Source organism: Lagopus leucura, unplaced genomic scaffold, assembly GCF_019238085.1.
Source record: "Lagopus leucura isolate 7727_CA_CO unplaced genomic scaffold, USGS_WTPT01 Super-Scaffold_100016, whole genome shotgun sequence".
NCBI lineage: Eukaryota > Metazoa > Chordata > Aves > Galliformes > Phasianidae > Lagopus > Lagopus leucura.
The window spans coordinates 8,328,681-8,354,628 of record NW_024962270.1 but is presented as its reverse complement, the minus strand read 5'-3'; positions in this window follow the sequence as shown (position 1 = coordinate 8,354,628).

Sequence of the window (25,948 nt, the reverse complement as noted above, 5' to 3'; positions counted from 1 at the left end):
AGGCCTCTGGAGCAAACTGCAATTTGCCCATCAGACTACCTGGGGCTGGAGCTGTCAGGGGCTTGTCCTGGCAGAGAAATGATGAGCCAATGTTGGGGAGGAAACATTCTTGTATTTGGGGACAGGTTGGAGATGTGATCTCAGGGTATTTTTTTTTTTTTTTTTTTTTTTGTCTGGCTTGTGTGTTTGATTAAAAGAAAAAATATTCTGGAGATCTGAATTCCCTGGTTGGTATCCAGAAAAAAAAAAAGAGTAATACTTTTTTTTGCATCATTCCTCAAGTTATTTAAACCCATGATTGCACGTATGGATCTAGACAGTAAAAAACAAAAATTAAATGTTTTAACCCGTATATTACCTTGCTCACGTGCCTATGTCAATAAGCTGTATAGTATGTTGTACACACATTTCTTTCCTGAGGCTTGTACATACCTTCATTCTCACACTCCTAGCATGATATAAATCTTGAAATGCTTAAAGTAAACTCAGTTGCTTTGAAGAGAAAACATTTGAGCAACATAATTTGACTTGTCAATATCTTTTCAAGGTGAATTTTGGTCGGGCAGCGATAGTGTGTAAGCTGTGCACCACAAGGTGGCACTGATGGCATGTGATGACTGTCCCATTTCTGTCTACGTTTTAGGCATCGTTCTGGAAAGCTGATCATGTGCCAAAGACCTGAATTAAACAACTCCCTTTGACCTTCCTGGGAATTACCTGTATTGTGCAGAAACCGAGTGTGCATGCGTGGTCACATAATGTATGAAACTGCAGTAGGACAGATCTCAGCATATTCTTAGCTGGTTGCTTGACTTCAAAAGTGTGCACAGACTGGTAGAGTACCTGGAAAAGGGGAAAGATTTGGACTTCATTCTCAGTAGAGTCCTTATGTGTGTCTGTAGGAATGTTTTTCTTAACTGATTATGATAGCCTGATAACCCACAATTCTTTTGTTTCATTTTGTAAAAATTAATTGTTCAAACAAAATGGAAAAAACATTGACTCGATTTGAGTCTTGAGCTTTAGAGCCAGGCCGACCAGTCGACCTCATATCATCAGTTATGTAGAGCACAAGCTGTCTTTCTTTCCCTTTTATTTCTTTTTCTTGGTTGATTCTTCTCAATGGATCGATATGGGTAAATGCAAGATAGTGTTGTGTTCTTCCTCAGTGATCTGATCTGACCTGTATTTCTAGTATGTTTCTTCCTTACTTTAACATCAGAGAATATCTCATGGCAATGCCAAGACTGCCTTTTCTTCCATGATGTTGTTTGTACTCTTGCCTTTAACAGTGTTTCTTAAGGAGCTGCCAGTACCCTAGGAGAACCCACTTCTAGTTCTCTTGTTTTCTGAGAACTACATTCCTGAAGGGCAATTCTTTTCTTGTGCTTTCTGTCAGTTTTTCAGTGTGTGACTTACTGCTATTTCATGGTCACTAATGAAAGTTACTTTTTACCTTGGCATCTTCAACCTGTACTTGTCACTCAGTGAGACATCAAGAGTAGCTCTTCATCGTAATCTCTCAAGAAAAAAACAAACCCAGACACCTGGGGATTCAGGAATCTGCTGGTTACTCAGTGTCCTGCTGTGCTGCTCTTCCTTTGTAGTTAAAGTTCCTTGTTATTGCCAGGTAAAAAAAACAACAACCCTATCCAACAGATTTTTTCTGGTTTAGGGTTCAATACAAACACTCATCGTTGATTGTATTTGTGAACTTCTCCTTTTTTATACCTCTCCAGAGAGTGATCTTAAGAGATAGATATCATTTTCTATAAACAGAATCTCAGAGCAAACAAATATATACCTCTTGGACATGATTTTTTTCTTGATTGTCTTTCTGAGCAAGCTGTTCTCTTTAATTTTCTATGGGAAATGAAATGATGAAATGGAGAAATGCTCTAGAGTGGTTAGCACTGAAAGCCTGTAAGAAAGATTAGGCAAACCTCTAATGGAATTTTCAGAGCTTTATGGCCTTGGATCACAGGTGTCTATTAGATGATACCTCAGCATTCGTCCTGGAATTTTGATTCTGATTCCAGTACTCTGACTCATGGCTGCTGCTTAAGTGGAAGAAATTTGAAATGAGAAGTATGGCTTAGTACATCATTTTAATGACATGAGATGACTAAGTGCTTTGTGATGTCTACTGCATGATTCCAGCTACCTGGTAGTTAATATCAACTGAATGGTCATACTCTCCTGCACAGGCAAGAAGGGTATATTTTCCATTCTGTTGCTCAAAAACAAGGATAAAGAGCCTTCCTGACTAGGATTGATGTAAATGCAATGTTGTACTCCTCTGTGAATGGACAGACTGGCAGAGTTTGGCATAAACAAGTAACATGGCTTATAGGGCCACACTTGTCACTTGGTATCATGCCAAAATGATAAAGATAACCAGTGACTTATTTGGCTGGATTAAAAAGCTCTTGGCATCCTATATGCTATTGCATTTTCCGGAAGTCTTATTTATAGAAAGCATACTCCCAAAAGTTGCTACTCCTCTGCTAATGTTCTGGAGGAATAAAAATCTGGTTGACATTCATGATTGGATTTTCCCTTGCAAAATATATTCTGGTTCTGCTAACTTAATGAAAACGGTATCTACTGCATATGCTCTTTTCTTTGCTTGCTATGAGAAGCATCTTGAGCATGTTTTCTTTGAAAAAGGATGCAAAAGGAAAGAGTCCATCCTGATTTGTGAACTCTCCTTCATTACATCTCAGCATGCTTTCATTTGATAATCCTGCAGAAGTAGGAAGGTGGAATCCCACAAATAGATATTGGGAACATGTCCTATAATTAAAAAACCAAAAAACCAAAAAACCAGAAAAGGGCAGTATTTGAAGCATAGAATTAAACAAGGAGCTGTTATTCTGATGCTGTGAGCCCAAAGTGTTGAGGTCTCATAAGGTTCCTATTGGCTTCAGTTACAGCAGCTCAGAGGATATGGAGTAGAAATAAGGCAGTGAAGATTTAGTCTGAGAGGAGTTGGGTATGACTGAGACAGTCGTATGGTACCATATACATATGCTGATTGTGAGATCTGATTATGATATTTTACTAATATAAGAGTTGAAGAAAAAATCTCTGAAGACAATATTTTTAAAGGCAGTAATAGAATGAGCAAAAGTTTAATTTTGAAATATCTGATCTTGTGCTGTTACTTACCATGCACCAAGACTAATGTGTGTTTTATGGGAAAATTGTGCATGCATTGCTGAAGAACTTCATATATTGCTGAAAAAAGTTAAAATTGATCACTGCTCTGTTGTGTGAGATATTGGTGTAATGCATTTCAGGTAGTAAAGCAGCCTGAGGGGGAGAGATGACATTCAGCCCATACAGCTGTCGCTGGAGAATTTTCCCCAATTAGTCAAAGCATTATAGCCTCATCACAAGAGAAACATACAAGCATGGTTCTCTGGCTGGGCTATGCAGAAGGAAGTGCTAAAACATAATGAAGTTATTTAGTGCTAGATGATACTCTACAACAGCTTTCAAGATGCATGTGAGAAAGATGTGGTCTTGCTTCGATGTAGTGGCCTCAGGGCGATCTCTGGCATTTTATGCCAGTGTTATTCAAAAGCTTGAGAGTACATATAGGTTTTGAACTTACATTTTTATTGCAAACTTAAAAATGTTTAGAAAATACTTTTTGATAACATACAGAGGATGGTTCTAAGCTGTGAATTGAGCTCGCAAAACCTTACAGTTAATGCATATTGTGATGTTTCTTTCATGTGTCATTGGAGAGAAATAGACCACAGGAGAATAGCGGAATGTTGCTGAGATTCTTTTGGATGTCATAATGAAGAAAAGACTAGATATTCATGCCACAGAAATACTGTATTTGGATATCTTCCAAACAACAGCCTCAAAGCTGGCTAATCATTTTATGCTGTTTTCTTTACTGACAAGTTTTTCCAGACGTACAGACAGAAAGTATAAGACCCGTGTGATAAAAATTAATCTGAACTCTAAAGATTTAAAGCTTAATTAGAATTCTATTCCAAGGCAATGGACTGTGTGAACTGCTGCTACTAAACTGCTCTGTGTAAACACTGCATACTGATAGAATTTGCTTGTCAACCCCAGTGGCATTTCTGTACATTAAGCTTGTTGTTGTGCCGGCCTGGTGCATCATGGGAAAAGATAAGTATCTCAAGGGAATGAGATCTGCATTTTTAACAAGTAAGTAAACCTCAAAGGTGCTACAGAAAGACTCTAACAGAGATTTCTTTGCTGAAGAGACAGTTGGTTTATTGCTTGTAAATTTTTGCATGCTTAAAAGATGACAGTTGTGTTGCTAATACTGACAACATACCCATTTTTTCATTGCTGGTGTAGCAGTCAGTCAGTAAAAGATCTTGATAGTGCTATAGCTTAGGAAACAGTCACTAAATGCAGAGATTCTCAGGAAATTTACATGTGTTCCAATATTTGTTTTCCTTTGTGTCACTCAAACTTCAGATTTCTGAAATGTACTCTCAAACAGGGAGAATAACTCTGCTCATGGTAGGTATTCTAGTATGAGGAGTACAACGGCAGTAAAACCAGAACAGTCTAACTAGAGGAAATATAAGATGTGGAGAAAATTGTTTTTCATTCTCACTGGATTATTATCTTCAGGCAAGTCAAGATCAGGTTGTGATACAAGGAAATTAGTTGCAAGTTAAAAATTGGGAATAACAAACAGATATGAATGATACAAATTTACTCTTAAGAAAAGAGAAACCTAATATAGCAACAGCTTAATTTGGTGGCAAAAATTCTTTTAAAGTGCACTGGGGTTGGGGTGAGTTGGTGTTTTTGGGTAAGCGCAGAAGTAATGTAATTGTCTTTTTCAGTGCAGTGTATGATGAATGCAGTAGTGATGGAAAAAATAACTCTTAATTTTACTTAGAGCATATTTGTACCTCCTACTGTAAGTTCAACAAGCCACTGTCGACTTGCTCAAAAGAACTTTCTGAGGATAGAAAATTTTCCTGCTAGTAGTAGAAACATTGAATATGAAGTAGTACCAGAGTTATAGTAGATAATTCATTCACATAAATACAGGAAGCTGTTGCTTTTTTATTTTGCTACTCTTTCTTTTGACACCATTTGCCTCGCAGATTAATAATTTGCTGCTCTGAAGTTTTTTCTTTTCTTGTTCCTCCAAACTATTAGTTAATTTTTCTGCTAAAGTAGTTTAGGGATTGAGCTGTAGCTCTTAATGACAAGTATAGCTACTTCATGGAATGAACAACTGCATGCATTTCTCAAACCAATGAAACTTAATCACCTTAAAGGGAATTGCACATATAGAAGACTGCACAATAGAAAAACAGTGCTGAATGTGTTTGTAGGGATTAGAAGTATTTCACAGAATGCCTATAGTTCAATGTCAAAATCCACTTTGTTCACTCTTACATCCAACTAATACACTGTTCAGACATCCTGAAGGAATTATTACAGGTGAGATCCTGATTTTTATCCCTAATTCCATCCATTTCAGATTGAGACCTGAAATATATACTTAACTGCACCATTTGTTTCTTCAGGTTGAGGTACCTGAGCTCATCTGCAATGGCTGTGAACAGTGGTTCTTCATATTTTAAAACTTCTGTTTACAAGACATGCTTTCCTAAGATCAGATCTCCTCCGTAGCATTTTATGGCCACTTCGTATATTTAATTTGTTTTCTTGAAAAATTGTTTTTACATTGAGCCAGTGTTCACTGTAGCTAGTACTTTATACCAATAAACATAAGCTTCCACAACTATGTTCACTTTGTATGAGCTCAAGCCACAGATTGATCTAGCTGTGATTGATTTCTTGTTACAACAAATGAAAAATCAGAATACCCGTAAATATGGAGGATGTTAAGCTTTCCATGTTAGCAAACAAGGCTTTTCTGGATGAGCTCTATAATAGGTAAAAATAACTTGAAATCTTTTAATTCTCTTCAACTTTACCTTGAGAGTATCTTCAATGATGTGTTTTTGTGTAAAACATTAATGCTTACAAAGAAGCAGCAAAGATATTCTATCTCTGCTATTGTTTATAGTGCAAATGTTTTATTTAACTGCAAATGTTTGTCACTATGTTTTGTATCTTAAATGTAGCAGATACAGTTTTGTCTGATTTTTCTTTAGATGCCAGTTGATGGGAACACTATAATTGATTTTGCTGTAGGAACAATACTGGGGCAGCTATAAATATATTTGAGCTATAAATATCATTGACATTTTGAAAATGGAAATGCTGTTATATTGCAGTGCCAGCAGTGGGCTATCCAAGATTAAACAGATTTTAGTTAAGGACTCGACTTCTTATATAAAAAAAATTAGAATTCAAAATTTGAGTGTGATGCCTAACAGTGTACTTTTAATGTAGTCCTGCATATATGTTAATGGCATTGCAGAAGTCTCTTAATGCTTCAATAAATATGCCAAATGTCTGTAGCAATCTGCTGTTCATTATGCTCAGATTGCTTTGTAAGTAGGTTTCAATCTTCAGTACTTGCGTTGAGCCTTTCCTCCTCTCTGATCAGGATCCATCTGTTTGGTTGCATTTGGCATGTTTTTTTGACATACAGTCTTCAAAACTGTTCATCTCCCAGTGTTGCCTGATCCCTACACTGTTGTGTTTGTCTGCATAATGGTTTAAAACTTTAAAGAGGTAACATACTTCCAAGTAAGTGTTTTGTTTCTTGGTTCTCTGTTTATGGATCTGATGATCTTTTGTGTTGAGTCAAATTTTGCTCATTACACCTTTACAAATCTTACAAACATCTTGCTATTTTCAGTCAGTGGAATGAAGATTACTTTCTTCTATATAGTTATTAAATATTGAAATACACAATTAGATGCCCCCTGGAATAAAAGTAATGGGGAGCTGGCTTCCTCAGACGTAGAAAAAGCTGAGGTACTCAATGAGTGCTTTGCCTCAGGCTTCTCACAGCTGCCAGGACCACGAGCCTCTAGGTGAGAGTGTGGGGAGTGGGTTCTGTAACAGGCCGAGTCGTCCTCATGAAACTGAACGTGTACAAACCCATGGGGCTGGGTGATATCCATCCCAGGCTTCTGAAAGAGGTGGCTGATATGCAGAGTGTCTTGGCAACCTCCATATTTGAAAAAACATCATCAGCAACAGAAAGATGTGGAGCTTTTGGAATGCGTCCAGAGGTGGGCCACTATGACGATCAGAGGGCTGGAACACCTCTCCTATGAAGAAAGGTTGAGGGAACTGGGCTTGTTTAGCTTGGAGAATAGACGACTCTGGGGAGACCTCACTGTGGCCTTCCAGTCCCTGAAGGGAGTGTATAAACAGGAGCAAATTTAATTTCCTAATTTTTTAGAGGGAATCTGTTACACAATTGTTTTTCTCTAGCCTGACAAACAAATATTGATGGCAGATGAATAGTTATGCAAGAAAATTTAGAAACCATGACAGCTGTGTATGTATTTTTAGTGTGACTTGTTAATGGTGAATTCTTCTAAAATGACTAAATTACAGATACCTTGAATAGTTGCATACACAAACTTCTTTAGATGCTAGTATTTCAAAAATGCTCAGAGGAAAGATGATGAATGCACTAAGGATGATGCTAGGCAATCTCATGGGCTTTTAAAAACATCTAAAGGCAAGGTTGTGTGAGCTGAGTTCTTAGGTAAGCAGTACCTGAAACTCAGTCTGGAGTAACTAAGGAATTCTTTTTTGTATGGAGTTTCTACTGACACTGCCTGGTGAAGTCACTGCAGTGCTGGCTGTGTTAGTTGCTCCTAGTGCAAAGGAAAAGTTATCCAGAGGAAAGCGTATTGCTTGGCTTTGCTCTGCCCATTCTGTGCTTGAAGGAGCCTCCAGTCAGAGCAGCGGCCTCCTGTCTGGCCTGCACTGTAGGAGAAGAAAAGAATAAAATTGATAGGGTTTTTTGGTCCCCTTTTCATTCAATCTTCCAATGTAGATCAAACAATGAAAATGAAGGCCAAAGTACAGTATTCACTCTAGCTTGGGAAAGAGTGATATTTTAATTTCTTGTTAGTGAAATAAATCCTATGTTTAATTACCTAAATTTACTGATTGTTTTCATTAGGTATAATTGATTATCTTAGAGGCTTTTCTCTGTGAAAATAAAGCCCTGCTGTGTCCCACATGCCTGTAGAGTAGGCATTTGCTAATATTAACAGTATTTAAGGGAGAATGGCACAATACATCAAAGGGAAACTGCAAGCTTATTTTCTAGCCCTCGCTCAATCTGCTGCTAATAGCGCATTATTTAGGTGTAAGCAGCCTCTATCAGTATGGTTCAGCATGGTCTCACAGCTGGTATAACACAGTTGCAAGCTTTCTTTCTGAGAAGCATTGTTCATGCCACAGAACTGAGAATAAGAAATGTGAACTTAACAAAAGCATATTGTGAGCTTGGCTCTTTGTGGGCTTTCACTTAAAAACTTGAACTTAACTGGATGTTTTGCAGGAAGTAAAACTGCTTGCCAAAGAAACAGTTGACTTATTAGTGAAACACTGGAAAAGTTTGTCTTCCCACTCCTCTGCATTTGTCATCTTGACCCTTTGTGTTCTGAGATTTTTTCAACTTTTGTCCATTAGGACAGCAGATGATTTCATGGAAAAGATTCTTTCCTTTTCCGAATTACTCTGTGCTGACTTGCAACTTCTTCAAAGCAGCAAATCTCCATTATATTCTATGCACTACTCAGATATGCTGTGTATAATATATGAATTGATTCTTTTTCCTCTGCTGTGTTTAGAGAACCAGCCTTTAAAATGAAATTCAGATGTGAAGTCAAGATATTTTCTGTAGCTAAAGCCAACCAGTGCACCAGGATTTAACCTTTTAGAAATCCAGTTATGCTTCACTTATGGTATTTTAATTTATGGAATAATGCTTTAGCTGTCTCTTTAATTATTTGCAATGCTCAAAGTTTCTGAATGTCTGTCTCATATGGGGAAGACCAAAATGGATTACAGGATTCTGAATGTGGTCTTACTGGTGTTGAATGATCACTGTTCTAGATCTGACTGTTGTGGTAGTACATCCTGATTGTGGTCAGTTATGTTCACCTTCCTGTCCACTGGGATCCCTAGGTCTTTTCTGCAGACCTGCTTATGTCCATTTTGCCTCAGCTTATGCTGATGTACTTGGATATTCCATCTTCACCTTGGGACTTTGCATTTGTCTTTCCTTCAACAGACAACTCCTGTTGGCCCTGAATCAAGACCTTGAGAGGTCCAGCCTCTCAAGTTATCAGTGTTCCCAGCTTTTGTTCCTGTGAGCCACACTGTAGGATCTCAGACTTCTCCCATTTACAGAAAAATACTGATCCAGTGTCAAGGCCCAGATCTCAGCTGCTGGGACCCTATGCTCTCAGTTGCAATGAATAAGAGAATTTTACCATTCAGAGTTGTAATTCTGACACTGAATATAGCAAAAATTCTGGTGCACTTTGTCAAATTTCTTCCTATAGCTGTCAGCCTTAGCACACTCTATTCCCTCTGGCAGCCCAGTTCAAATATGTAGGGGTGGTTACATGTCTTTACAGTGCTCAAGGCAGGTCAGTTAATACCTGTAGCATGTCCAATGAGCAGTTTCCTTACTTCTGCTGTTTTGTCTTGAGACCCACCAAGTGGAAGTAAGGCAAATGAGCACTCCTGTTTTGCCCGAGATGTATCTTGTCTGCATTGTGTGCAGTCAGCAAATGGTAATACATATCACTGTACATTAGTGTACATTATCAGTAGCTGTGTGCTAAGCAACGTACATCAAAGGGAAACATAAATTACACTAGACTCTCTAACATCAGTTTATCTATTGCAATATTTTCTGGTCAAAAAGAGGTACTAAAGAAAATCACAACCTTTTATTCTATGAAACAGAAAACAGTTCAGGTTGGTTATTGGTTGTCTTGTTCTGTTCTAATGAGTGAAATCACATAGCTGCCTTCACTGGGTTAGCTTGTTAAATTTTGGCTCTTACAGTAACTTTGTTCTCCTGTCTCCTGTATTCACTGGTTAATGGTATTTCTACAAGAAATACTGCTGCTCAGTCTTCAAAAGAATTTTGCAGTAGCGTGCTCATCAACACTATGGTCTCACTGTGAGTCACTGTACTTAAAAGTTACTGAGATGGGAAAGTAAAACAATAACCAGTGGAAATTAAAAGCTGTAGAAGTACACAATGTCTTTTTTAATAGCTCTGAGGGATGATGTGGTTATGTGGTAATGAAAAGTTACAGCTTCGCTTTCCATTTTACATGAGGCAGTGAAACTACATCTGGAATTTCAGAACGAGGAATGGAGTGCCTCCATGCTTCAGAGACGATGTATTATACTTCTCCTTCATCTCAATAGCCACTTCTGTACTTCAGTGGCTTATAGAATATGTTTCTAGATTTGTTTCAGAGGAGTTTAAGAGACTTGAGCACTGCAGCTCTAAGTTTCTTTGGAAGTCTTTAACTTTGCTCAGCACTGAGGATCAAGCCATGTTTTCCAGCAGATCAGAATGTATCCCAGTGCTCACACATGCCTAATGCTAGAGCTTCTACATCATGACAGATCTGAGTTCCATTCATAATCACATTATTACCTCTTAAGACTTAAGGCAGCCTTGTTTTTAATTTGGTGGAAGAGGAGTAATGAGAGTTCAAGGCAATGCAAAGAATTCTGTTACTATTACTGAAACAGTGGATATGGACTTCAGTATACATATTGTGTGTTTTACAAAACTGGGATCAAGATATGAAGTGGTCAGAGTGATAAGAAATAAATTCAGCTCTGGATTCCATACCAGCTTTAGTTTGGAACTGGGAGTGGTGATTGCCTCACAACAGAATGTCTCATATTGAGGAGTTTGAGAATATTGTAGTCCTCAGAAAATAATTTCTGATGTTGTGGAGTCATTAAAAATATGAGAGGGGCTTCTAGGGATTTCAATTTGTATCATTCTTTAGTGCTTTTCCACTGAGCCACTATGCATTCATATTATGACTGGCTACAAACCTCACTCAATTTGTCAGTGGGTTTTATCTCTGACTACCACTGTAGTATCCTGCTGTCAGCTTCAGCTGAGAGGCCAATTGATTAAGGATGGAGACTAAAATCCTTCCTAAGCCAGACAGGTGGTTTTCCAGATCAGGTGGGACTGGCAGAATGGCATGGCTTGAGTTGGCACTGCAGCTTGAATGCTTTGGTATCCAGAGCTGTCAGTCCAGAATATTTTGAGCTCTGAGTTAACTTTAGAACATAATATGGCAAAAAGAAGCAAGGGCTGCAAAGCTATGTTATTTATGCTTTGAATTTTTATATGCAGCTTGAAATACCAGTATTTCTGAATATGCATGTGTTTTATTTAAGTATCATATGGTTTTACTGAGCTAGGCAATGTTGATGTTTCCACCCTAATTTTGATGTACTCCTCTGTGCAGTGCCAGTTTTAGTTGTACAGAAATGGCTGCAGATTTGCTGAGTCAGTGCAGCTGGGATAATGAGTTGACCTACTTTTTGTCTCATTGGGATCTGAATGCATTATTGGGGAAAAAAGGCTAAAGATAATCTTCCACAGTGAAGTCAATGTGGAAAATAGCTTCAAAACTCTTTCCCTTTGTGTGGTACTTGTCCCTAAGCCCAGCTGTAAAGCAACCTACAGCAATAATGCTAGCAACAACAGTAGCCAAGAAAAATATTAAAGTAGCTTTCATGTCTAACCACTGTGCAGCTCAAGGTCATAAATAGGGCATCAGAATGTGGACTGCTGCGGTTGGTATATTTTGCTATGAAATGGTGAAGATGTGAAAACTTTTAATTCCATCAAATGGCATTATCAATTTAACACAATCTTTTCACTTTTAAAATGGCCTGTAATGCTGTGGTTTACAGGGAATAACAATCCTTTGATTCACTGAGCCTTTTTCAACTCTTTCACCCACAGCGTTGCAGTTGCAGTATCCTATGTAGTCTCCCCTCTGTCACTTGAGCTGTAATGACAAACCCTCTCCACCTATCCTTGAGCTGTTGCACTACAGGAAAGTGAAGGAGCCTTACTGCAGAGAGCAGGAGGATTAGTAGGGACAAATTCCATGAGATGAGGATAGTGAAGTAAGGAGGAAGTTTAAATTCATTTACGTAACATTCAAAAGAAAGAGCAAGAAGGGAGGATGTACCTCTCTGAATGCCGTTACAAATTGCTGAGGTGGGTTCAGCAGGCATCTGAGCAGCTGGTGGTCTGGGGGCTTTCTCCTCTGTGCTGTCCCACTGCCTGGGACACCACAGACAGTTGGTCACAGGAAAGAACTGCTGAGGCAGGTGGGGTGATAGTGTTTTAGTCTGTGTTCCCTTTGGACCTCATTTCCTCACACAGTCATGAGCCAGCACTAAGTTTCTGCTCAGGTACTTAGTGACATGCTGCTAACATGAAAGTTCAAACAGTTTTTCATTAACACAATGCATATATCTGTTTACAAAAAAAAGTTTTATTTATTTTGACCTTTTGATAAAGTTTGCTGTAAGAACATACCCTTTAGTCATAGACCTAGCTCTGGTGGGTCATGCTAGCATCAAACTCAGGCTCATCAACTGAGAAAGGCTGAATGTTTGTATTAGGACAAAATTATGTTCCCAAAATCTGAAAGTATTCCTATAAATCCTTCACCACAAGCAGCCAGAAGCAGTGAAGAACCACAGTGATGTTCAGAAATCTATCATGCCTTATTTTACTTGCAGTATAAAGCTCTGTTAGTTAAGGGCTTTCTATCTAAAATATCAGGCTAGGAGCCTAATTGGCACTGGCAACTAATACCAGCTGCCACTTTACATGTGCAACCAAGGTGGATATAAAACACTAATCTTGCCAGAATGTACCCCTTTCAGCAGGTTTCTCTGCTGATTAGGTAGAATTGATTCAACAAAGTGACTCACCTGCAGTACTAGAAGAGAATGCCAAGAATTGGCATGGCTTGGAGATGCTGATAGCCCTGTTATCAGTTTGGGCGTCTCTGTGCTTGGTGCCACCTTTAGATTCATTCCTCAGTTGGTGCTGGGATAACTTCCTGGTCTACAAAACAAAGCACAGCTTCATGCAGAGATCTTGGAAGCTGTATATGGTGTCCAATATACCCATATATGCCATTCAGATGGTGTTATGCCACCATCCTGCTCTGGAATGAGGTTTAAGTTAGAATTACCAGAGGGATCACAGCATGGTGCATCCCTTCACAGAACTGAAATATCTTTAACAGGCAAGCCTGGCTTACTGTCTTTTTGTTAGATCCCTGCATCCAGAGCATACTGATCAGTCAAGGGAGCAAGCTTGCAAGTCAGTGGGGAATTTAGCACTGTAGAAGAAATGACATCAGAACAGAAAAATAAAAAGAGCCAAAGTGCATTATTTTATGAGGAAATGTGAGCGCAAAAATTAAATGGATGGCAGACATTTCACTGGTTAAATCCCCCTTGTACCCTGTTCTTCTAGAGTTCTTAAAAGAATATAAATTAATGATGCCAACTGGTTGCATGTAACATATTTTTGGTATTTGCTATGAAACGCTGTCGTTCCTAAATAGCTATTACATTCCTGATGCTATGGGCAGAGCCCTGTGTTCCTGCCAGAAAACCAGAATACAGCATCTGTTCCACTGCTGCCAGCAGAGTCTGGCACAAAAACCAGTGTGTCTGCAGCAGGAAGATCAGCCCAGATTTTCTGCCCTTTTTGGAGCAGGTTTATCTGTTAGTCTGGAGAATCCTAAACACTGTTCCTGTATTCTGGGCTCTGAATGGATGGAGGTAGAGGTTTCTGCTTATGCCCTAGAATGCAGAAGTAATTTCATGGCTTCATCAACTGAAAGAGTTGCTTAGGCTGCTTGAACTTACGCTCATATAGAGGGGGCCATGGCTGTAATACTGAATGGTGATTCATGAACTGCCCTTCTTAGCTTCTGCTGTGTTCTCTATGACATAAATGGAATCTTTCCCTAAAAAAGCTTTGTTTAAGTAGGTGACCATCGCCTTCACTGCTGCCACTGCAGAATCAGCTGACTCCTCCTAACTGTATATTCAGATTGTTCTATTTGTCCTGGGAAAGGAACAGATAAGTCTTCATCTCTATGGACCATTTAAGCTGATGCTATGTTTCAACATCAAATATTAAACTGACAGGGATAGTTTATGTAACAAAACAATAAAACGTTTATAATTCTTCTCCCTCACAGGAGAAATAACACAACCACATGTTTTAACATAAATCTTTCGCTAACTCTGGACATATGTAAATTCACTCATTATTAGTTTTCCTCTTTCACAAACCAGTTGCTTTTTTTAATCTCCTCAGAGACTTCTGCCTGCAATTTCAGTCTAAACTCTGCATTAGATATTCTGTTTCTGTGCAGTTCTGGAAATCGTGCGTTTTTATTCTAAACAGCATGTTGCAGATATACTAGCACAAGCCATTGGAGGCTGTTTCATTGAGAAGATTTAAACATTGTATAAGTAAGCCACCTTCCTGTTCTTTGGTTGGACAAACTGTAATTAGGAAGAAAAACATTAGTTGTTCATGTTATAGAGCATATTTCAATTTAAATACATGCATATGGTGAAAAATCCATAGTCTGTAGACTTTTCCCAGAAACAGACTTTTTCTTGTAAGCTTAGAGATCCAAACTTCTAATACTTAGTAGTATTTAGAAAATATTGCTAGTATTTCTTCAAAAAGAAGACTGAGATGGGATCTGATAAACATGTATAAATATCTGAAGGGAGGTGGGAAACAAGGATGAGGCCAGGCTTTTCATGGTAGTGCTTAGTGATAGGACAAGGAGTAATGGCCTAAAACCTGAATGTAGGAAGTTCCATACCTCCCTGTGGAGGAACTTCTTTACACTAAGAACTAAGCTTTGGAACAGAAAGGCTGTGGGGTCTCCTTATGCAGAGATACTTAAGATCCATCTGGATGCCATTCTGTGTGAGTTGTAGGGGGGTTGGACTTGTTGATCTCTTGAGGTCCTTTTCCAACCCCTGAGATGCTGTGATTCTGTGAATACTGCCCCAAGAATTCACTTAGATTCTGCATTTATCCTGTGTGCTACTGGATTAATTTTGGTGGATTGACATGGTACCAGAAATACATGCATACATGAAATGCATGAAGAAAATGACAGGTAGATACATGGAAAGTACACCTTGAGTTTTTAAGAGTAAGTGGTTCACATCAGATAAAAAATGTTAATGAACATCTCTAGGCCTCCCTGAGGAAAGGCTGTCATTTTAAAACTAAGCCAGAGTTTTGCACAGAGAAAATTCTGAAACTGCTCCAAATTTGCTGTGTGAGGGGAAAAGCTTGCAGAGATTTTTGGTTCTTTGCCTGAGAAGTATTTTAATCCAATTGGGAACTAATCTATACTATTGATATATGTATGAGGTATATGAGGAAAAGAAAGATAATTTTGGAGGGTGAATGGTCATGGTGAACTATTTAATGACTTCAATTAGATTCAGTCAACCTTTATAAATGTTAGCGGATCCATTTTTTTTCCTCTTAATACTCTAACAGGTCCATTATGATCAGTAAAGGTAAAATATGCTGCTTGTATGTAAAATGCTTGTGGTTTCCTTGTCTTCATTTATTTCTAAAAGAATCGCTTCTCTACGATTCTGAACTGTTTGTGTACAAGATATATTTTCCTATTTACAGGCATTTTTTTCAGTGATATTTTTAAATTTGGATTCATTTGTATTTTCAAGAACAACTGCAATTCAGTCCATTTAAATGCACTGAAAAGCATGTTTGGTGGTGTAATTACAAGCAAAACAGAACAATTGCAAGATACATTTCACTTATTTTTAATTGGAATACTGCCAGTAGTCCTATGGTGAAAAATAACAGAGGTGCTCTGATAGTGGAAAAGTGTCATTAAATAAAGTGATTTTTTTTCTCAATAATGCTGGATACAGCAGTTCTCAAACAGCTAGAGACTAATCACCTGCAGCATTTGTCTCTGGATACTATGAAAACACATTTCCTGCTAAATCTTATTATTCATGACACTGTTAATTGGAACATGATATTTTTGTCTGATATGATCACCTAACATTATTAAAAAGTAACACACAACTTAATGAAACAGATTATTATACAATATTTCCCACCCTTTGTATACTTTTAGTGCATTTTTTCCAGGAATATCGTATTGCTTTTTTAGGGGATTTCTTGAATTAAATTAAAATGCTCCTACAAAGGCCTTTAGAAACAACTTCTAAAATAACATGAAGCTGTCCGTTTATCCAAAGCAAAAGCCCCAGGTTAGGTGTGTGTTGTGTATGTTTATTTTGCAGCAGTTTTTTGTTATGCTTTCCAAAAAAAAAAAAAAAGATCTATTTAGCAAGTGGCATTTAAGTGAAATGAAGAAAACATCAAATAACTTAACTTCAAACTTGGCTACTTTAAATAATGTTATCCCATCTGCAGTACTCTTCTAGTCTCAGTAGAATAAACTATTCTGATACTTCATTTTCTTAAATAGGATTTGTTTGCAAAGCACTGAACAGCTAAATGTACTTGTCATAATTATTCTTGTAATACAACTTATAGGTGCAAGCTGTTTATAATTTCTGCTATTAGAGGTATTCTTGTAGTAAAAATCTTTGAGTTTCTTCTAGTTCTATTTGTCATCTTACTGAGGAAGAAAAGCCTGAGGGTTTTTGGCTGTTTTCCTCCTGCCACAAACATCCATGCTGTATGATCTCCCTCATGTGCCAGTTAGGTCCTCCCTTGCTATGGAAAGTCTGTTCAAATGTCTTTCCTCTGAGAATTAGAAGTTTCCTGATTAATAAAAGGACTGGGACTATTTCAGAAAAAGCTTGTAGGTGCTCGAATCATCCTGATTACAGACTTCTGTTCTTGATTGTTGCATTATTCAGAACAGTATTCCTGAAGACCAGCACCTATTGTTCAGCATCTATTATTCAGAAATTGATGGGCCTTGCATCCCTTCCCAGTGTTTTAGCAAATCAGCTTTAGAAGAGCTGGAGCTCTTAGACAGTGGCACAAAAAAATTGTGATTGTTCTTACAGTGCGCTATCAGCAAAACACAAGTGATTTCCTGGATAAGGACAGTCAGTTATACGGTCTGAAGCCTCCTCACTGAAGGGTAGTGATTCTTCAGAGCACACAAAATTGCAATTATTAACAGTGCATGTGACAAAACATCTTGTAATTGAACACACAGGGCTGACTCTCAAGGCCTTCAACAAGTTCCTGGTTAAATTTGTCTTTACAGATAGTTCCACTCAATTTTTGCCTGGATGGTCTACGTAACCATTTGCTTTTCTGATCAATATTCTGACCTGCTTTGCCTCTCCTTTGTCCATTGCAGAACCAACTGGTTATGTCATCTTTAATTAGCTTCTGAACTCCTTTGTGGTGGTGCTCTATTAGACTTTGTATTTCATCTCCAGCATTACTCAGTAGAGGTTAGATATAAAGCACAAAAGTCTGTATGTGCATTCTGTGAAATGAGATAGAATTTGACCATGAAATATTTATCTTTAAATAGAAAGGAACAGCAAATGCTTAGCAAAGTGTAACCATTCTATCTGATGTTCTAATCTGTGAGCTGTCCAGTCTACAAGGGAGAGTTGGAAACACGGTGCAGCTGACTTGTGAATTTCAAGCGTTGTAGTAGTTCCAAATGTAAGTTCAGTTTACTCCTTTTAGCAGAAAGTCATTTTTCCTATTAAACAATGAATTGCAGTTGCTGTCAGATTGCCTTTAGCTGGCCTTATCTGTACAAATTCCAATGCTAGCTAGCATAGCTCATATTATCATAGCTGATAATGACTGATTTATCTCAGGTGGTACTCATAAAACAGCTCTGCCAGATGAAGGTAATGATTGGCTATGGCATGGGGTAAGAACAGCAGCTTCTTCCATAGGTACAATAGACAGCATGGCAGCGTGTAAACAGAGCTCCATCCCTCAGTGCTCTTCTGCATTGCTTCCTTTTCCTCTTCAAGGTGTTGATCATTAATGATTAAATAATCCTTTTAGTTGTTCTGAGTAGAGGTACTGTCTTAGGTGTTTTTAAAAGTGGTGTATTACACTTTATTTCTGTGGTTGAATGTACTTCTCTTGCAAGTGAGGAATTTAATCAAGTGCAAGTGCTTATTCTTCTGCTGTTTCATAATTTGTCAGCAGCAGCTCAGAGATCTTACAACATAACTGGGAAAACTGAAGGTGTTCAAGGGCTAAGAGAAGAGCAATGTTAACTCAGCTTGCGGTTTCCATAAAAATAGAGAATATGTACAGGAAATAGCTAACTAGGCAGAGGGTTATACTGTATAGTATTGTATGAGATTAAATTCTACAATACATATCCCACGTGCTTTATGATGCCTACAGTTCAATGTGACAAGAGCTACATCTAATGCTTAAAATTCTGATATTAACTGGAAAATGCAGTCTTCAAATTGGATGAATTTGTAACCACATTGAATGCACTGGTTACATTTTACAGGAAGGAATTTTTTTTTGCAGTGTAACATTTGAGATGTATGCATTGCAATTACTGCACTAATGATGACGTGAGGTTTTTAATGTCATATTAGTATATTCTGTTATAAAGCTTATATTCAAATCTGATCTTTTTCTTCTGGAGTTTTACTATAAGTAGGCAGTGTTATGTTCTTTCACTTCCTTTTTTTTCTTAATGTTCTTTGATGTCCTATAAAAGCCTGTAAGGAGCAGCCAATATAGTTGTAAGGGTCATGACTCTATGCAATACATTTAAATTCTGATTATTCAAATTACTTATATCTTAAAGAGATCCTTGAATTATGATACAGCTCGCAATTTAAATTAGCTTATCCCTGGACTTTCATCCAAAGTTATGTAATGCCTTAAATTACATGAAAATATATTAAGTAATTAATTCATTTTGCATATGTAAAACCTTTAGGTGAAAAACTTTAAAAGATTTTTATTGAACTATTAATGCTATGAGAAGCAGAACACATTTAATTGACTAGCATAAAGAAGCATATCAATTTATAAGGAACTTATAATAGTGAGTACATCACACCAATGAAATAAATGAAAATGCATCCCCTTTACAGAGTCCTTCAGAGATGTGGTAGTGTATTTATTAACTTATTATTAAAACTTAATAATTTATGATTATATAAACTTAATAATTTATTATTAACTATATGCAGTTACTAATGAGAAAGAGGTTCTAGTTAATTTTGCAGTTTACATAATGATTTTTTGTTGTTGCTTAGATTCTCCAAACCTGATCTTAGTTGATTCTATTTCAGTTAACAAAACAGGCTGCAGAAATGGGTTGATCATGGATCAGGAAGATGAAAATGTATTTGGAGTGGGAAAACACAAGATCTGTTTTTTTTCTGGAAATCAGGAGCAGGTCAGGAAAAGAATTGTTCTGAGTAAAAAGAATAGGCAAATGTAGGAGAACCATTTAATGGCTTCATTAGCCTGAGAAGTTCACCTGGAAACTTGAAAGCCCCAACCTGAGCTGGTTGTGCTCACAGCTGCCTGACAATTGTATTCTGTGGCTTTGACTGTCTGCACTGCTGGGCTTTCTGGGCAGCAGGAGCTCCAGCTCTGTCCTTACAGGGAGAGGAGACATCTGAGTGGAAGTGTTGCTTTGTAATCCTGTGATGGTAATCTTTCTCCAAATGAGAATTCATAGTCTGGGAGGAACACTGGGACCACAGAGAAATTTTCAGCCTTTCCTATAACACCTCCTGCCCAGGTGTCAAAGTAGGTACCTAAATGCTCTTGTTTCCACTGCTGCAGCCCCCACTGTGCATGCAATATTTTACGTAATTCTCTAAAGCTTGTTCTCCTTGGAGTATATATTTGTTTTGTTTCTATACAAAACATATATATATAAATGCTTGAGGCCATCTTCAGTTCTTTCCACACCTTGACACTGATCCCTCTTTTTTTTTTTTTTTTTTTGAAGATGCAGTGGTGTTCTTGTTGCTTGGCAAAGAGAGATGATAATGGAAGGCCAGTCATCTCCCATGCTTCCATCCTTCAATAAATCCACTCTCATTTTGTCTCTTTATTCCTATAGTGGTCATTTTCTTTCCAAACAGTGTTGCATCTCTTTAGCAGTGCTGTTCATTTCATTTGCGCTTCCTTTTTGTTGCCCATCTGGGTTCTACAACTCGTTTTGGCTCATAACTCCTTTTTCTTCTTGCTTATGTTGCTGCTTCTGTCTAGTGGTATGCAATTTTTAGTCCACAAGAATACACCTCTTGCTCCTCATATACTCCCTCCTGGGTTTTCAATTAGGTGCTCACATTTTAATCCTGGTACTATAGTATATTTAAGCAGATGTTCAACTTGAAATACAGCTTGTTTAAATGTTAATTGTTTAAGCACATGCTTTTCACAATTCAGAATGTTTAGTACCTTTATTACATTTCTGAGTGGAAGGCTAAAATCCTGTATAGGCAGGTTGATAAAAGTCATTAAATCTTCATTGATTATTGAGCAGAGATTTAGGACATCTATTTACTTAGGTGCTTTCCTAAATGGAAGTAATTTACCCTGAACTTAAGCTCTTTCCAACAAGAAATGTTTTGGCTTTTCTAATTATCTGAAGTATGTTAGCTGGAAAAGACACACTGATTTTTACATGTAATTAGGAAGGGGGGTTGTAGAAATTCACTTCTGTATTTTCCCATTTGGCAGGAATCTACTTATTCTCACTTTGTAGCCAAGGTGTTCCTGCTGAATATACACAAATGTAAGCTATGCTTACACAATGCTGTCAAGTGAGTTTTAGTTATAATACTTTATTATTGGATACAGTTCCCAAACTGCTCCCACTGAAGTGTGTATGCACTTACACACTTCATTTTATTCTACAATGATGAAAGAGAACATATGAGAAAAAGGGATCAGAACTATAAAACTAACACTTTAAAATGTGATTTTTAAAGTAGGTCTATTAAACATAGTATTTGAGGTTATGTTGTTTTTATTTTCCAAGCACTGCATATAGATAGCTAATATTACCCTCAAACTCTTCTATTTTTTGAATGCTCTGCTTTAATTTACTCAAAACATGTTTCTGGCCTGCAAAAGAAATTTTATGTTGGTACTATTGTGATAGAATTCACAAAAATAAGTTGCAGAGTCCCTTCAAAATATTTCATGCTTGGTTGGCTTTGAAAAGCTTGCTTGTCTGAGAACAACAACTGAAAAATGGTATTGTACAGGAAAAAAGTTATGAATGCCAAACATTTCTGAAGTTATTTTTGAATAGATTGATTCATATTCAGATTAGCTTCCTGCCAGATGGAGGGAATTTACAGTAAATCAGTGTTTGGCAGGAGAGAAATCATAAATGAACAACATCTGCTTATTTACAGAGGGTGTTCTATTCTTCCTCTGTATTAGTTGGACAAGTATTACTTATCCAAAGAAAGTTTTATTACCAGGAAGTTGAGTCTTAAGGCTTACAAAGACGAGATGTTATTCATGTTTACAAAGAGGATGAGCAGAGAATGTTTATATACTGTAAGCAGTACATCTGCATAATACAGCCATTGATGTTCAGCACCTTTGTATCTGTATAGGCTCAGCAGTGTTCAGGCTGAGCTGTTGCCTGAATCTATTATAGGCTTGGAAGCTTATCTGTGCAGGTAAACTCAAAGTCAAACATTCCATATTTGTGAGGAAGGGATTATGAGTGTGCAGTGTCCTAACAGCCTACTTTTGAGTGATACAAGTCAAACTATTAATCTGCCTCTTCATGAATTCGTGCATTGCTTTTTGAATGAGATTTTGGAATGCTTGGATATTAGATCAATATCTGGCTTTTACATTACCATGAAAGATATGCCTGTTCTTAATGAGTGGTTTGTTTATATTATTGAGTCTTCCAGTTCAGATGTATTATAAAAATCACAGGCTGAAAGAGACCTACAAGAATCTCGTCCAACTGTGACTTATTAAATGAGAAAGTTCAGGCTTTCTAAGTGTCAACAGTGCCTGAAATATCTTCTCAAAACTGTTGAAATCAAAGTTTAGATGACTAAAACAGAAGAACATAATTCCTGTATGCAGAGTTAATTCAACAGTCTTTTGGTAATCATAATCCAAGATAACTGTAATTGGAAGCTATAGGAATGAGAGAGCACAGTTGTGATATTTCACATAGCTATCCACCATCTACCATGCAGTTCTTGTCTAATAAAACATTTCTATGTAAGTAGTGTTACAACAAATGTATTCTGTCCTAAGGAGATAAGAAATAAAACAGACAATGTTGATAACTTTCACAAAAATACAAGGTTTAAAAAGCTAACTGTTGGGTGGGACAACAGGCTTTATAATTTGGACCACGTATGGATCCTGTTTGCATCCTTTGCTTCACAGTGAATATTAGGAAACTGCTGTTGGTATGGTATGTTCTGAGTCTAATCCTCAGCACACAGTCTCGTGATTTATATGCAATGTCTTTTACCATGCCAATTAATGTAGGTGGATAAAACTGAGATTTTTCTTTTGTGCATATAAGCTTTCCTTCAGGAGCTAAAAGTGTATTACTAATTTAACTAACTTAGCAGATGGTACCTGAAAATCCTCTTCATCCAAAGATAAGTTGGCTTAAGGAATCTTTTCTATATTCACAATATAGAAGTTCTATTATCCTGTTCCTCCTAAAGGCAGAACCTTTTTTCTTCTTTCCTCTTGGATTTTTACTTTCTGTATCTTAGATACTTAAAATGTTTATGGGGAAGGTGAGCATCTCTTTTCTTTTGTTTTCTCTTTTGTTTTGTTTTCAATGGTTGAGTTGCTCCATTCTTCTTTAGCTTTATTGTTTTATGTAATTTATGTAACACAATTGTGTTCTAAAATTAGATTAAATTTTCATGTTTGAGCTTAAGATATTTCTCTTTTCTGTTTATGGGTCCTTTAGAACACAGAATCATAGGGATTGGAAGGGACTTCTGCTAAAGTGAGTTCCATACACAGTGCTGTGAAACTTGCATGGTCTCTTCTTATTGGAAATATTGTGTAAAAGCTGCTTAATAGGTTGACAACTTCAATTTCTTTGTGAGATTGATGCAGTGTTAGTATCTATGGCAGAGTTAAACTTAGCATTAATACACACTTTCGTCCTTTCATCTTTGGGAATCTCTACCAACATAGATGCCCTCAGTTAGGAGCAGAAGAATGTCAGATATTTTACTGGGAGATATTCTTTTTTCCTCTTTTTTTTTTTTTTTTTTTTTTTTTTTTTTTTTTTTAGAGAAGGGAATTAAAACTAAAACTGTTTTGTCCTTGGCCAAAGTAAAGATCTCAGTGATGATGGCCAGAAACACCTGGGGAAAGAGACACATAGTCGTAGTCCCTAAATTACACTTTCTGAAAGTATATGTATGATGCTTTTATTTATTAATCAAAATCTGCTAATATCACTTCAGAATGTCACTAGGAAAAACAAATATTTTCAAATTACTCCTATGGTATATTAGTGGTGGTACGCACAAAAAAGTAGCTTTATAAAATAATTTGGAAGGCTAAACTTGCCCTGTAAGTGAATTTAAAAAAAAAAACATTAGGCTGTGAATTAAATATTTAACTTATTCTGTGGAAAAAAAACCATCTTAGAAAGCAGCAGCATTACACCCTGATCATCTAACAAAGTTCAGCAGATTTAAGTGGGTATAACATGGTTTCATCAAGAACGTATCACAACTATGCAAGCTGAAGCACAAGAGTTCTGTTAACTCCTGATACTGAAGGCAGCGATAAACGTGGATAAAATGAAATTACCTACTTAAAACAAATTGCCTTAAAGATGAAGAGCATGTGTCCTAAATACACACACCTGCTTTGCATGAGATGAATACGGTGCGCAGCATTTGCACAATCATGCTGCCTAAAGTAGAACAGTTTGCAGCTTTTCTTTACTAATTTAAGGACCAGTCCTGCAAACTGGACGCACACAAGCCTCTCTTTGGTAAAATTGTTTCCTTTTAGAGAATTTAAATGAAACTGGTTCAAATCATATGTTTTAAAGATGCAGAAGAAAGAGCAAAGCAAAGTTTTTCTCTTCTGTTGCGCGTTATCTGTCATCTCAAAAGGTATTCATAACATTCCTGTTTTGATGATGAAATAGAGGTAAGGTCAGGTGACTTCTTGAGGGCAGCCACTGCATCCAAGAAAACAAGAACAGAGCCTTTGTCATTGACTTTGTGTGTTTTTTTTCCCTCTGGGGCCAACTATCTTTGTGTTACTAAGCTGGGTATTAAACTTCACTGTATTCTTTTGTTTACAAAAGGGTATTGAAACATTACTTGCACTTTAATATAACTGGCAGTTGTTTTTGTTCTACTGAGGACATGAGAGTACCCCAGGGACTATGACCAAGCAGCCAGTGTAATGAAACTCCTAGATGTATTTACAGTTTCTTAGCGTGTGCTTTTGATCAAAAAAGAAAAGAGAAGCCAAGGACCCTCAAAGTGATAAGAATAATTGTATTTCTGAACGTTTGCTTTTGCTGAAGACGCTCTGGGCTGTGCTGTATTTAATACTCTTTCAGGAAGTATAAAGCAAACCACTGACCTTGAATATCTCAGTGATTGCATGCAGTGCAATTAAAAATTAGCTTGTATAAACAATAAAATGCAGTAACTGGATAAAATATAATTTGCTGCTTGAAAAAATTTTAATAATTGATTTCAACTTTCTAGTGGTTATAAAATGTTGATTACTTCTCACAGATGTGTGTTTCTATACAATTCATGTTTGAGAAATGAGGGCTGCTCTGAAAATAATTCCTCCTATTTAATGATGTGGGCTCACAAGATCAGAGGCAGATGCTGATGATGTGGCAACAGAGGTTGAACGTTCTCACTGATATTTCACTACAAATTGTTGCTCTGTGACAGCAGCAGAGGGGCAGTCTGACAGAATGGCATCTGATATGGAAGTGCATATGAAGCAGGAAGGATGTGATTAAATTCCTTTGTGAAGAAAAAAATGGAATCCTTTGCCATTCATCAATATTTGCTGCACTTTTGTGGAGACCAAATGGTGAATGTGAGCACAGGGAGGTAGCAGGGACAGTGGGGCACCTTTGCTGATGCAGACTTTTATGAGTGACATCAGTTCTTGTTTGTCACTGGTAAAACTGCACAGCTAATGATGGTGTTGATGTTGACAAATTGTTTTATAGCTGATAACTCCAATCAAACATTGCTACCATTGCTCTTTGTATTGGTTGTAGTTTCCATGGAAATAAATAGGAGGCATTACTTTTGGAGAGACCTACATAATATACATACCCTATTCAGTCACTCAGATCTTCCTACAGCAAAATGCTGGGGCATGCTAACAGCACTGTAAAATCTTCTCTGAACAGTCATTGTGTAAGTACATCATAAATATACTCATAAAAATACATTTATGAGTGCCTTCCAAAGAGTTACTTTTTCCTAATTTTGCTTACTAATTCTTTCAAATTAAAAAAAAAAAGTTTGAATTACTCATTATCACATAACATATTTAAATGAGAATCAAATCAACTGAAACACTTTACTATTGCCACTTCATCAATATTACTGTGTCATTCCACAGCCCCAAAGTATAAGACTATTTAATAACATTTCTTATTATTTAAAGATTGGGGTACATAGTACAAAACTTCTCATAATATTCATATGTATATTTATGGGAGCCTTTTTGTGTTGCTTCCTGAGTTCTTTTGAACTGACTGGGCTTTTTTCAGAATAAATGCTCACTTGTGGAAAGCAGATTAGTAAATATTTCCTATGAATAATCTCTACAGGAATCCACTAATAAGACATGTTTGTCTTTCAACAGAGCAGGTGTCTTGCTCAGGGAAGTTGTCTAATTTGAAGAGCTTTTTGAAATTTTTTAAAGTTACTTGGTATGATCACATAATGTATG